This window comes from Hyperolius riggenbachi, chromosome 7 (assembly GCF_040937935.1).
Source record: "Hyperolius riggenbachi isolate aHypRig1 chromosome 7, aHypRig1.pri, whole genome shotgun sequence".
Lineage (NCBI taxonomy): Eukaryota > Metazoa > Chordata > Amphibia > Anura > Hyperoliidae > Hyperolius > Hyperolius riggenbachi.
In genome coordinates, this window is record NC_090652.1 from 27,675,169 (window position 1) to 27,688,482 (window position 13,314).

General features: G+C 49.1%; 1 protein-coding gene and 1 long non-coding RNA gene across 2 annotated transcripts in view; one reads left to right on the forward strand and one right to left on the reverse strand.

The window, feature by feature from the left end:
- Window positions 1-13,314, forward strand: part of DOC2A (double C2 domain alpha) — a 142,385-nt gene that overhangs the window by 110,362 nt on the left and 18,709 nt on the right. The gene's annotated exons all lie outside the window — the stretch shown is intronic.
- Window positions 1-13,314, reverse strand: part of LOC137524196 (uncharacterized) — a 51,550-nt gene that overhangs the window by 28,348 nt on the left and 9,888 nt on the right. The gene's annotated exons all lie outside the window — the stretch shown is intronic.

Here is a 13,314-nt window from a genome sequence, read left to right on the forward strand (position 1 = left end):
TTTAAGCTACATTCTGTAGTTTCTCCTCAAATATCTCTCTCTGTGTTCCACTCATCAATGATTCCACCAGTTTTCTACATACTGTTCCTTAGTGGGGTTTTTTCCATTGTTTGTCCATCAATCACTCATTGATTAAAGTGTCTTCTTGGTTCTTTGTGTGTTACATTATTTACTGTCCCCATGCGATGCTGGTGTGTGACACTCATTAGTGTCCCTTCAGCTCCAGATCATTATGTGTCCCATTCATTTGAGCCCTCTTTGTCGTTGGTGTGTCACATTCAATCAAGTGCTGTCACTTGCCTTCATGTCACATTTATTAGTGTCCCTGTAGGTCACATCGATTAACGTTCTCCTGTCTCTTTCAACCACTAGCATAATAATAATCAGCAGTGATATGACAGTCTGAAAGAGAATGTAACTAAACGATTATGATTGCTTACATTTTACAATGTTCATTTATAGATGCCAGTGTTTGCCCATTGTAAAGTCTTTCCTTTCCCTGATTTACATTCTTAAAGTAAACCAGAGATCTTAAAAACTAAAGATTTGATACTTACCCGGGGCTTCCTCCCGCCCCCTAGACACGTCTAAGTCCCACGCCGTCCTCCCGTGGTCTGCCTTTCAGCCGCGATCAGCCCCAGTTACTAGTATAGTCGTGTCAGTCCAGGTCTACTGCACATGAGCAGAAGGTCCAAGCATGCGCAGAAGTCCCAGACTGGACCCGACTGAGCAAATCTTTAGTTGTTAAAGGACTACCATCGTGAAAAAAGTAGGCAGTTTTAAAATATGACGCAGTTTAACTGCCAAAATAGTAAGATACCAGCCTCCCTACTCACTTGTACACTATTTTGTTACTTAGAAAAAAAAACAATGAATGTTTGCATGTCTGCACTATGCATGTTACAGGGCCAGAGTTAGGACACCTATGTTTACCTGGGTACTTCTGCGAAGTATAGGTGACTAAGCATAAGAATGCATTCTTCTGTGAACTAAAATCCCGGCTTTTAACTTAGCTGTAGGGATAACAGTGGTGCCTGGATGAGTGAATCTGTGAATGCATTTGTTTGAACATTTGCATGCGAGAGTGCGAAGGGTTAATAGATTTTTGCTGTTTTCTGGCCACACCCCCTTCAGCACCTCCCTTTTTCTTAATAACTTATTTAATGTTCTAACTAGAGGCGATGTGCCTGGATATGTGTTTTTTTCTTGTTACTGACCCCTGTGGCTAGGGTCTTATTCAGTGCACTCCCTCCTTCCCCTGTATGTGTTTGTCAGCATGCACACAGCTTATGCTGGTGTATGCGCATGGTGCACATGGATACATTACGTTAGCTCCCTTGTGCGATTGGTAAGATGCACTATCTGTCCCAGGAGAGGACGTCAGGATGTGTGCTCCTAATCCATTGATAGGTTTGATGCAATTAATGTGTTTGCATGTCTGCACTATGCATGTTACAGGGCCAGAGTTAGGACACCTATGTTTACCTGGGTACTTCTGCGCAGTATGGGTGACTAAGCATAAGAATGCATTCTTCTGTGAACTAAAACCCTGGCTTTTAATTTAGCTGTAGGGATAACAGTTGTGCCTGGATGAGTAAATCTGTGAATGCATTTGTTTGAACATTTGCATGCGAGAGTGCGAGGGGTTAATAGATTTTTGCTATTTTGTTACTTAGACTTTGCAACTGCTGTTCAGGAAATGCTGTTGAAAACGAAGAAAATCCCATGAGGAGATGAACTGGCCCAAAACCTGTCGGTTCTGTCAGATTTTAACTGCCTACTTTTTTCACGACAGTGGTCCTTTAAGATCTCTGATGCACTAGGGGCGTTTTTTGTTTTTTTTTAAGAGCCGGTGATTTTCAAAATCGCCCTAAAAGCGCTTGTGCAATGATTCCCATGATAGAGTTCACATCTGAGCGATTCGTTTCCGATCCGCTCAGCAAAGCGGTGCCTGTACCATTTTTAGGGTGATTTTGCTACAATGGAAGGTATAGGAAAAACGCAAAATGCTCACAAAATCGCTTTGCGCGGCGATTGCGTTCGCGTTTTTAAGAATGGATATATTGTATTTAATATTTTCCGGGTCAAAGAGTTCACGTCCTGACTTGCGTCAGGAAGTGAAAAAACAAATTGCTCTGCAAAAGCGCTTTGAAAAGCACGTTACAAAAAATCGTAGCGTGCAGTGGAGGGGGAAAAAAATCACTCACAAAATAACAAAACGCTGGACTCAGCGATTGCGATTTTAGATGTGAATAAAGCCTCAGTGCTGGGATGTCTTATTTGGAAACTCAACAGGCTAGCAGAAAGCCCGCCATGGCTGCTTCCTCGGGGACTTTTTTTTTCTTGTAAAATAACAATTCTATTAAAAATGTCAAGATGGTATAAAGCTGAAAGTTTCTGGTACTTCTGTCATGTTCTTGCCGAATCCCACCTCTTGTCTGTTTCATTCTTCTGATGCTGTTTTGCAGGATTTGACTGAATCCAGCTGCTTGTATCAGTGTGCTCCATTCATTAGTGTCCCCCTGGGGTCTCTGTGTGTCACATTTATTTGTGTCCCTCCCTCCGCCATGTGTCACATTGCTGCCCCGTCACACTAATTAGTCTCCCCTCTCTGTAGAAATAGCATCCACACAGCTGTGAGTGTTGCGCTAATTGATGTCGCTCCTGTCTCCTTTCCTCACAGTCGTTAGACTGACCGCTTTCTGGGAGGTCGGGCTGAAATTCAACCTTTTATTACTATTATTATTATTAGAAAGTCCCAGACACAGGGCCGGATTTTTATTTTTTACCGCACAAGGCCCATGGTTAATGGCTGCCCCTCGGACCGACAACATCCTAAACTTCACCCCAATATGGCAGGGATTAGATTGTAAACTTCTCTGGGGACAGTTAGTGACATGATGGCAGGGATTACATAATAAGGTCCTCTGAGGACAGTTATTGAAGTGATGGCAGGGATTACATTATAAACTCCTCTGGGGACAGTTAGTGACATGATGGCAGGGATTAGATTGTAGCCTATTCTGATGACCATTAGTGACATGATGGCAGGGATTACATTATAAACTCCTCTGAGGACAGTTAGTGACAAGATGGTAGGGATTACATTATAAACTCCTCTGAGGACAGTTAGTGACATGATGGCAGGGATTACATAATAAGGTCCTCTGAGGACTGTTATTGAAGTGATGGCAGGGATTACATTATAAACTCCTCTGGGGACAGTTAGTGACATGATGGCAGGGATTACATTATAAACTCCTCTGAGGACAGTTAGTGACATAATGGCAGGAAGTACATTATAAACTCTTCTGAGGACAGTTAGTGACATGATGGCAGGAAGTACATTATACACTCCTCTGAGGACAGTTAGTGACATGATGGCAGGGATTACATAATAAGGTCCTCTGAGGACTGTTATTGAAGTGATGGCAGGGATTACATTATAAACTCCTCTGGGGACAGTTAGTGACATGATGGCAGGGATTACATTATAAACTCCTCTGAGGACAGTTAGTGACATGATGGCAGGGATTACATTATACACTCCTCTGAGGACAGTTAGTGACATAATGGCAGGGATTACATTATAAACTCCTCTGGGGACAGTTAGTGACATGATGGCAGGGATTACATTATAAACTCCTCTGAGGACAGTTAGTGACATAATGGCAGGGATTACATTATAAATAGTGTTGGGCCGAACCTCCGATTTTCGGTTCGCGAACCGGGTTCGCGAACTTTCGCGAAAGGTTCGGTTCGCGTTAAAGTTCGCGAACCGCAATAGACTTCAATGGGGATGCGAACTTTGAAAAAAAAAATAATTATGCTGGCCACAAAAGTGATGGAAAAGATGTTTCAAGGGGTCTAACACCTGGAGGGGGGGATGGCGGAGTGGGATACATGCCAAAAGTCCCCGGGAAAAATCTGGATTTGACGCAAAGCAGCGTTTTAAGGGCAGAAATCACATTGAATGCTAAATGACAGGCCTAAAGTGCTTTCAAACATCTTGCATGTGTATACATCAATCAGGTAGTGTAATTAAGGTACTGCTTCACACTGACACACCAAACTCATCGTGTAACGCACCGCAAACAGCTGTTTGTGTAGTGACGGCCGTGCTTTACTGGTGCGCACCATGGCGAGAGTGCAGGTTTTGGTGGCTTTACAGCCCATATGGTCACCTGGCTGATGTAGCTGAATGACAGAACAGTGACTGTCCAGCTGATCAAATTTGGTCTGACCACAATGAGGCAATGACCTTATTATCGTGGGTGTGCCCCCCGAGACACTCATATAGGCGCCGGTCATTGCTCCATTGTGATACGCAAGCCCCTTCACCACGGCAAGGTAATGATCACGAAGGGGAATGGGCGCATGTACATGCCTTTTCTTTTGTTGTTGCAGCTGCCCGCAGTGCAGCCAGAAAAATTAGGCAGTCATGTACACGCACCCGAAAAATTATTACAGCGGCCGCTGCTAGCAGCGGCCTAAAAAATTCAGCAATCCGCCTGGAGTCCCGGACCCTGTTGGTGGTGGCGGAGAAGGTAGTCAAGCGGCCTGCAGGCAGACATGCTGTGTGGAGGGACTGGGAGCGACTTAGTCTTCTTGGGGCAGGCCAGGCAGCCAGTCACACGGCGTGCAGGCAGAGATGCTGTATGTGCGGGGACTGACTTAGTCTTGGGGCGGGCAGCAGCCCTCCGGGATCCATGCCTCATTCATTTTGATAAAGGTGAGGTACTTAACACTTTTGTGACTTAGGCGACTTCTCTTCTCTGTGACAATGCCTCCAGCTGCGCTGAAGGTCCTTTCTGAGAGGACGCTTGCGGCAGGGCAGGAGAGAAGTTGGATGGCAAATTGGGACAGCTCTGGCCACAGGTCAAGCCTGCGCACCCAGTAGTTCAAGGATTCCTCATCGCTGTTCACAGCAGTGTCTACATCCACACTTAAGGCCAGGTAGTCGGCTACCTGCCGTTCCAGGCGTTGGTGGAGGGTGGATCCGGAAGGGCTACGGCGAGGCGTTGGACTAAAGAACGTCCGCATGTCCGACATCACCATGAGATCGCTGGAGCGTCCTGTCTTTGACTGCGTGGACACGGGAGGAGGATTAGTGGCAGTGGTACCTTGCTGGCGTTGTGCCGTCACATCACCCTTAAAGGCATTGTAAAGCATAGTTGACAGCTTGTTCTGCATGTGCTGCATCCTTTCCACCTTCCGGTGAGTTGGTAACAGGTCCGCCACTTTGTGCCTGTACCGAGGGTCTAGTAGTGTGGCCACCCAGTACAGCTCATTCCCCTTGAGGTTTTTTATACGGGGGTCCCTCAACAGGCAGGACAGCATAAAAGACGACATCTGCACAAAGTCGGATCCAGTACCCTCCATCTCCTCTTGCTCTTCCTCAGTGACGTCAGGTAAGTCAACCTCCTCCCCCCAGCCGCGAACAATACCACGGGAAGGTTGAGCAGCACAAGCCCCTTGCGATGCCTGCTGAGGTTGTTCTCCTGCCGCTGTCCCCTCCTCCTCCTCCTCCCCCAAAGAAACACCTTGCTCATCATCCTCTGAGTCTGATTCGTCTTCTGCACACGACTTCTCTTCTTCCTCCTCCTCCCCCCTCTGTGCTGCCGCAGGTGTTGAGGAAACAGCTGGGTCTGATGAAAATTGGTCCCATGCCTGTTCCTGCCGTAACGGTTCCTGGTCACGCTCATTCACAGCTTCATCCGCCACTCTACGCACAGCACGCTCCAAGAAGTAAGCGTAGGAAATTAAGTCGCTGATGGTGCCCTCACTGCGGCTCACCAGGTTGGTCACCTCCTCAAACGGCCGCATGAGCCTGCATGCATTCTCCATCAGTGTCCAGTTGTCGGGCCAGAACATCCCCATCTTCCCAGACTGTTTCATTCTACTGTAGTTGTAGAGGTAGTGGGTCACGGCTTTCTTCTGTTCTAGCAGGCGGGAGAACATGAGCAGGGTCGAGTTCCAGCGAGTCGGGCTATCGCAAATGAGGCGTCTCACCGGCATGTTGTTTTTGCGCTGAATTTCCGCAAAGCGTGCCATGGCTGTGTAAGACCGCCTCAAATGCCCACAGAACTTCCTGGCCTGCTTCAGGACATTCGCTAAGCCAGGGTACTTTGCCACAAATCTTTGAACCACTAGATTCATGACATGTGCCATGCAGGGTATGTGTGTCAGCTTCCCCATATGCAAAGCGGCAAGCAGATTGCTGCCGTTGTCGCACACCACGTTGCCTATCTCCAGGTGGTGCGGGGTCAGCCACTCATCCACCTGTTTCTTAAGAGCAGCCAGGAGAGCTGCTCCAGTGTGACTCTCCGCTTTGAGACAAGCCATGTCTAAGATGGCGTGACACCGTCGTACCTGGCATGCAGCATAGGCCCTGCGGAGCTGGGGCTGTGTAGCTGGAGAGGAGAACTGCCACTCAGCCAAGGAGGAGGAGGACAGCGAAGAGCATGTAGCAGGAGGAGAGGAGGTGGCAGGAGGCCTGCCTGCAAGCCGTGGAGGTGTCACAATTTGGTCCGCTGCGCCCTGCTTGCCATCGTTCACCACCAGGTTCACCCAATGGGCTGTGTAGGTAATGTAGCGGCCCTGCCCGTGCTTGGCAGACCAGGCATCCGTGGTCAGGTGTACCCTTGACCCAACGCTCTTCACAAGAGATGACACCACTTGCCTCTCAACTTCACGGTGCAGTTGGGGTATGGCCTTTCTCGAAAAATAAGTGCGGCCTGGCATCTTCCACTGCGGTGTTCCGATGGCCACAAATTTACGGAAGGCCTCAGAGTCCACCAGCCGGTATGGTAACAGCTGCCGAGCTAACAGTTCCGCCACGCCAGCTGTCAGACGCCGGGCAAGGGGGTGACTGGCCGAAATTGGCTTCTTCCGCTCAAACATTTCCTTCACGGACACCTGACTGCTGCTGTGGGCAGAGGAGCAGGAACCGCTCAAGGGCAGAGGCGGAGTGGAGGAGGGTGCCTGTGAAGGTGGAAGGGAGAAAGCGGCAGAAGCAGATAATGCACCTGATGGAGGAGGAAGAGGAGAAGGAGGGTGGCTTTGCTTTTGTGTGCTGCTGCTGCTTTTGCTCAGGTGGCCATCCCATTGCTGTTTGTGCCTTTTCTCCAGGTGCCTTCGTAAGGCACTTGTCCCTACGTGAGTGTTGGCCTTTCCACGGCTCAATTTTTGTTGGCAGAGCGAACAGATGGCTTTGGTCCGATCTGAGGCACACACATTAAAAAATTTCCACACCGCTGAGCCACCCTGGGATGTGGGCACTATGGGGACCTCAGCAGCTGATGCTGAAGGGCAAGTTGGCTGGCTGTACATAGGTGGCAATACATGGTGCCGGACACTGCCACCAGCTGTTTCTGACGAAGAGCTGCCCCAGCTTCTTTCAGCAACTTCTCTCCTCCTCCTACTCTCTGACTCCCCCTCTGAACTGTCCCCCTCTTCATCTCCTCTATTGGGTACATACAGAGGATCCCTATCATCGGCATCATCGTAATCATCCTGCCCAGCTTCGCTTGCCTCAGACAAATCCAAACATGCACCAACATCAGTAGGTCCTTCATCCTCCTTACACGTTACATCCATAATGTTGCCATGTAACTCAGACATATGAGCTGGTGAAAATTCATCTGGCTGTAACAACAATGGCTGTGCATCAGTGATTTCACCACTAAATAATTCTTGCGAAGTGTCAAATGCAGCGGAAGTGGTGCTAGTAGTAGCACTGATGGCTGAGCAAGATGAGGTGTTCTGTGTCGCTAAATACTCAACCACGTCCTGACAATCTTGGGAGGTGATGGGACGTGCCTTCTTCCGAGCACTGTACTGTGGGCCAGGTCCACACGAAATTACATTTACACGACCTCGCGCAGACCTGCCGGGTGGCCTTCCTCTGGCTCTGCCACTACCTCTTCCTCTACCTGTTTTGTCCATATCGGGTATGCACGGAGTGGTATATCACACTGCGTGCACTCACGTAGGTAGGTGGGTTCACTTAACTGCACAGGTATGCGCACTGATGCGGTGCGTTCACTGAACAGAACAGGTATACAGTGGCGGGTTCACAGAACAGGTATGCAGTGGCGGGTCCACTGAACAGAACAGGTATGCAGTGGCGGTTCACTAAACAGAACAGGTATGCAGTGGCGGGTCCACTGAACAGAACAGGTATGCAGTGGCGGGTTCACTTAACTGCACAGGTATGCGCACTGATGCGGTGGGTTCACTGAACAGAACAGGTATGCAGTGGCGGGTTCACTAAACAGAACAGGTATGCAGTGGCGGGTCCACTGAACAGAACAGGTATGCAGTGGCGGGTTCACTTAACTGCACAGGTATGCGCACTGATGCGGTGGGTCCACTGAACAGAACAGGTATGCAGTGGCGGGTTCACTAAACAGAACAGGTATACAGTGGCGGTTCACTAAACAGAACAGGTATGCAGTGGCGGGTCCACTGAACAGAACAGGTATGCAGTGGCGGGTTCACTTAACTGCACAGGTATGCGCACTGATGCGGTGGGTTCACTGAACAGAACAGGTATGCAGTGGCGGGTTCACTAAACAGAACAGGTATGCAGTGGCGGGTCCACTGAACAGAACAGGTATGCAGTGGCGGGTTCACTTAACTGCACAGGTATGCGCACTGATGCGGTGGGTTCACTGAACAGAACAGGTATGCAGTGGCGGGTCCACTGAACAGAACAGGTATGCAGTGGCGGGTTCACTAAACAGAACAGGTATACAGTGGTGGTTCACTAAACAGAACAGGTATGCAGTGGCGGGTCCACTGAACAGAACAGGTATGCAGTGGCGGGTTCACTTAACTGCACAGGTATGCGCACTGATGCGGTGGGTTCACTGAACAGAACAGGTATGCAGTGGCGGGTCCACTGAACAGAACAGGTATGCAGTGGCGGGTTCACTAAACAGAACAGGTATACAGTGGTGGTTCACTAAACAGAACAGGTATGCAGTGGCGGGTCCACTGAACAGAACAGGTATGCAGTGGCGGGTTCACTTAACTGCACAGGTATGCGCACTGATGCGGTGGGTTCACTGAACAGAACAGGTATGCAGTGGCGGGTTCACTAAACAGAACAGGTATACAGTGGCGGTTCACTAAACAGAACAGGTATGCAGTGGCGGGTCCACTGAACAGAACAGGTATGCAGTGGCGGGTTCACTTAACTGCACAGGTATGCGCACTGATGCGGTGGGTTCACTGAACAGAACAGGTATGCAGTGGCGGGTTCACTAAACAGAACAGGTATGCAGTGGCGGGTCCACTGAACAGAACAGGTATGCAGTGGCGGGTTCACTTAACTGCACAGGTATGCGCACTGATGCGGTGGGTCCACTGAACAGAACAGGTATGCAGTGGCGGGTTCACTAAACAGAACAGGTATACAGTGGCGGTTCACTAAACAGAACAGGTATGCAGTGGCGGGTCCACAAAACAGAACAGGTATGCAGTGGCGGGTTCACTAAACAGAACAGGTATACAGTGGCGGTTCACTAAACAGAACAGGTATGCAGTGGCGGGTCCACTGAACAGAACAGGTATGCAGTGGCGGGTTCACTTAACTGCACAGGTATGCGCACTGATGCGGTGGGTTCACTGAACAGAACAGGTATGCAGTGGCGGGTTCACTAAACAGAACAGGTATGCAGTGGCGGGTCCACTGAACAGAACAGGTATGCAGTGGCGGGTTCACTTAACTGCACAGGTATGCGCACTGATGCGGTGGGTCCACTGAACAGAACAGGTATGCAGTGGCGAGTTCACTAAACAGAACAGGTATACAGTGGCGGTTCACTAAACAGAACAGGTATGCAGTGGCGGGTCCACTGAACAGAACAGGTATGCAGTGGCGGGTTCACTAAACAGAACAGGTATACAGTGGCGGTTCACTAAACAGAACAGGTATGCAGTGGCGGGTCCACTGAACAGAACAGGTATGCAGTGGCGGGTTCACTTAACTGCACAGGTATGCGCACTGATGCGGTGGGTTCACTGAACAGAACAGGTATGCAGTGGCGGGTTCACTAAACAGAACAGGTATACAGTGGCGGTTCACTAAACAGAACAGGTATGCAGTGGCGGTTCACTGAACAGAACAGGTATGCAGTGGCGGGTTCACTTAACTGCACAGGTATGCGCACTGATGCGGTGGGTTCACTGAACAGAACAGGTATGCAGTGGCGGGTCCACTGAACAGAACAGGTATGCAGTGGCGGGTTCACTAAACAGAACAGGTATACAGTGGCGGTTCACTGAACAGAACAGGTATGCAGTGGCGGGTTCACTTAACTGCACAGGTATGCGCACTGATGCGGTGGGTTCACTGAACAGAACAGGTATGCAGTGGCAGGTTCACTAAACAGAACAGGTATACAGTGGCGGTTCACTAAACAGAACAGGTATGCAGTGGCGGGTCCACTGAACAGAACAGGTATGCAGTGGTGGGTTCACAGCACAGGTATGCAGTGGTGGGTTCACAGCACAGGTATGCAGTGGTGGGTTCACAGCACAGGTATGCAGTGGTGGGTTCAATGAACAGGTATACAGTGGCGGGTCCACTGAACAGAACAGGTATGCAGTGGTGGGTTCACAGCACAGGTATGCAGTGGTGGGTTCACAGCACAGGTATGCAGTGGTGGGTTCACAGAACAGGTATGCAGCCAGACAGGAACAAGCTAAGCCTAACTAATCTTTCCCTGAGAGACAGTCTGCAGCAGCTCGCCCTACTCTGACTAATGCAGGCACACGAGTGGCCGTAATGGCCGCCGCTGCCTGCCTTATATAAGGGGGGGTGGGGCTCCAGGGGCTAGTGTAGCCTAATTGGCTACACTGGGCCTGCTGACTGTGATGTAGAGGGTCAAAGTTGACCCTCCATGTGCATTATGGGGCGAACCGAACTTCCGCAAAGGTTCGCCTGCGGGACGCGAACGCGAACCACTGAAGTTCGCATGGAACCGTTCGCAGGCGAACCGTTCGGCCCAACTCTAATTATAAACTCCTCTGGGGACAGTTAATGACATGATGGCAGGGATTACATTATAAGCTCCTCTGGGGACAGTTAGTGACATGATGGCAGGGATTACATTATAAACTCCTCTGAGGACAGTTAGTGACATGGCAGGGATTTGATAGTAAGCTCTAGGCGAGTGGCACATTTGTTGAGTGACAGGCAGCTCAAAGATCACTGTAAATTGGTAGTCACCAACTGCTATGTGCAAACTCTGTGCAACAGGAAGAATGTTCAGCAGGCTAACTGCTGCTGCCACTCTGCTGCCCACAGCCTGCCACTTGCTTTCCTTGTGCCCTAGGCCATGGCCTTTGCGGCCTTGCCTGAATTTTGGCCATGGGCAGATGTGTGCCTGCTGGGGTGCAGGTGGAGTTTGAGTGGAATGAGCAGCAGGTTTATGATGCAGAGAGGGTGCAGTGACAACAAGAGGGGATAAAACAGCTGAGAGAGAGGAAGAGAGCAAAAAGAGAGAGATGGAGGGTCAGAGAGACGGAACAAAGTTGCAGAGAAAGAGCAACTTGGCAGAGACAGCGACAGAGAGCATTGTTTTATGTCCTCCCCTGTGCAGTTATACATTCCCTGCACTGAGTGGCCTCATTGTAATTCTGCATTCGCACCTGCACGTGGTTGCCAGCGTTATAGCACGTGGCATGTTTGCGTGACATCACATGCACCCCACGTGCTATATGCCGGTGGTCACGTGGGGCCTAAAAGCGGAATTAGGGCACGGACACTCAGTGCGGACAAAGGACAGGTGAAGTATAACTGCCTGGGCACCGGGGGGGGCGTAAAACATTAGGGGGCAGCGGCCAGGGGCTTGGTCGCGTTCGTTGTTTGCAATGATCACACGCCTTTGCCATGAGAATGTTGGCCTGTTCCAGCATCTCCGATCAATCAATTTGCATACCTCCCAACTTTTTGAGATGAGAAAGAGGGACACTTAAGCCATGCCCCTGCCACACCCCTGGCCACGCCCCTGTCACACCCCTAGTCACGCATACCAAAAATATTTAATTAGAAAAATATGTTGTTTCATAATACAAACCACACTGGTCCTTTCTATCCCGGTTCATTTTCCTTCATAATAACATTTGAAAATTAGTAATATATCAATATAAAGGATGGGAATAAAGTTTAGAGTCAAACAAACACATTTTTTAGTAGATATATATATATTTACATAGAAAGAGGGACAAAGTCCTGAAAGAGGGACAAAAGAGGAGGAATGAGGGACAGGGCTCCCAAAGAGGGACTGTCCCTCTGAAAGAGGCACAGGTGGGAGCTATGAATTTGGCCCAAAATTGGTCGAATTGTCGATTGGGCATGGTTTTGGTGGCACCAATTTTCATCAGATTCAATAATTATCTAACCTGATAGTCGATCGGCTGAAAAGTCTACAGATGTATGGCCACCTTCAAAAAGAGACAGAGTGGGAGAGCCAAGCTATGGATAGAAGAATGAAAGGAGAAATGGGGCAGAGAGAGAACACTGGAGCTAAGAGAGAGGGAGAGAAAACAGCAGCGAGAGACAGAGAAAGGTAAAAAATGCATAGAGATAGAAAAATACAGAGAAGGACAAAAATGATGGAGAGAGACAGCAAAGTGGCAGTGATGGATTGGAAGAGAGAGAAAAGGCAACATTATGAATAGTAGGATGAGAGTGGTAGAGACAGAGCAAGTTGGCAGTGAGAGAGAGTAAAGTGGTAAATAGTGGAGAAATAGAGCAGCGAGAGAGTAAAATGGTAACAGAAACTCAGAGAGTAAAGCAGCAGAGAAACAAGAGCAGCAAAGTGGTGGAGAGAAATCGAGATGAAATCAGTGAAAGGTGAGTTAGAGTGAGAATAGTGGTGGAGAGAAAGAAAGTGCAACCGGCGTTGAGAGACAGAGAGATCAAACATGTAATGAGGGAGAAATGATGGAGAGAAGGATGAACATGTTGGAGAGAAAAGAACATGTCGTAAAAACCATGTGTCTACATAAAGAGGCGGGACTTGTGGTCACAGGAAGTAGGTGCTGAGCAATTGCAATCCAACTGTTGGATTGACTTCTTATCAGTCTTATCAGCGGTTTGAACAATAGTAAAATACTTTTGTGTAGGTGTTTCAACTTGTTTCACAACAAAAGCATAAAAGACCACTGTTGAGCGTGTATATGGGGGTTTAGTTTTCAGTCTCTCAGGACAGAGAAAATAAACTTCTACCCCCACAGGACCCTCTGCAGCTTCTGGGCCCCCCGCCGGCTGCATCCCTTGCAGGGTCTATTGTTACGCCC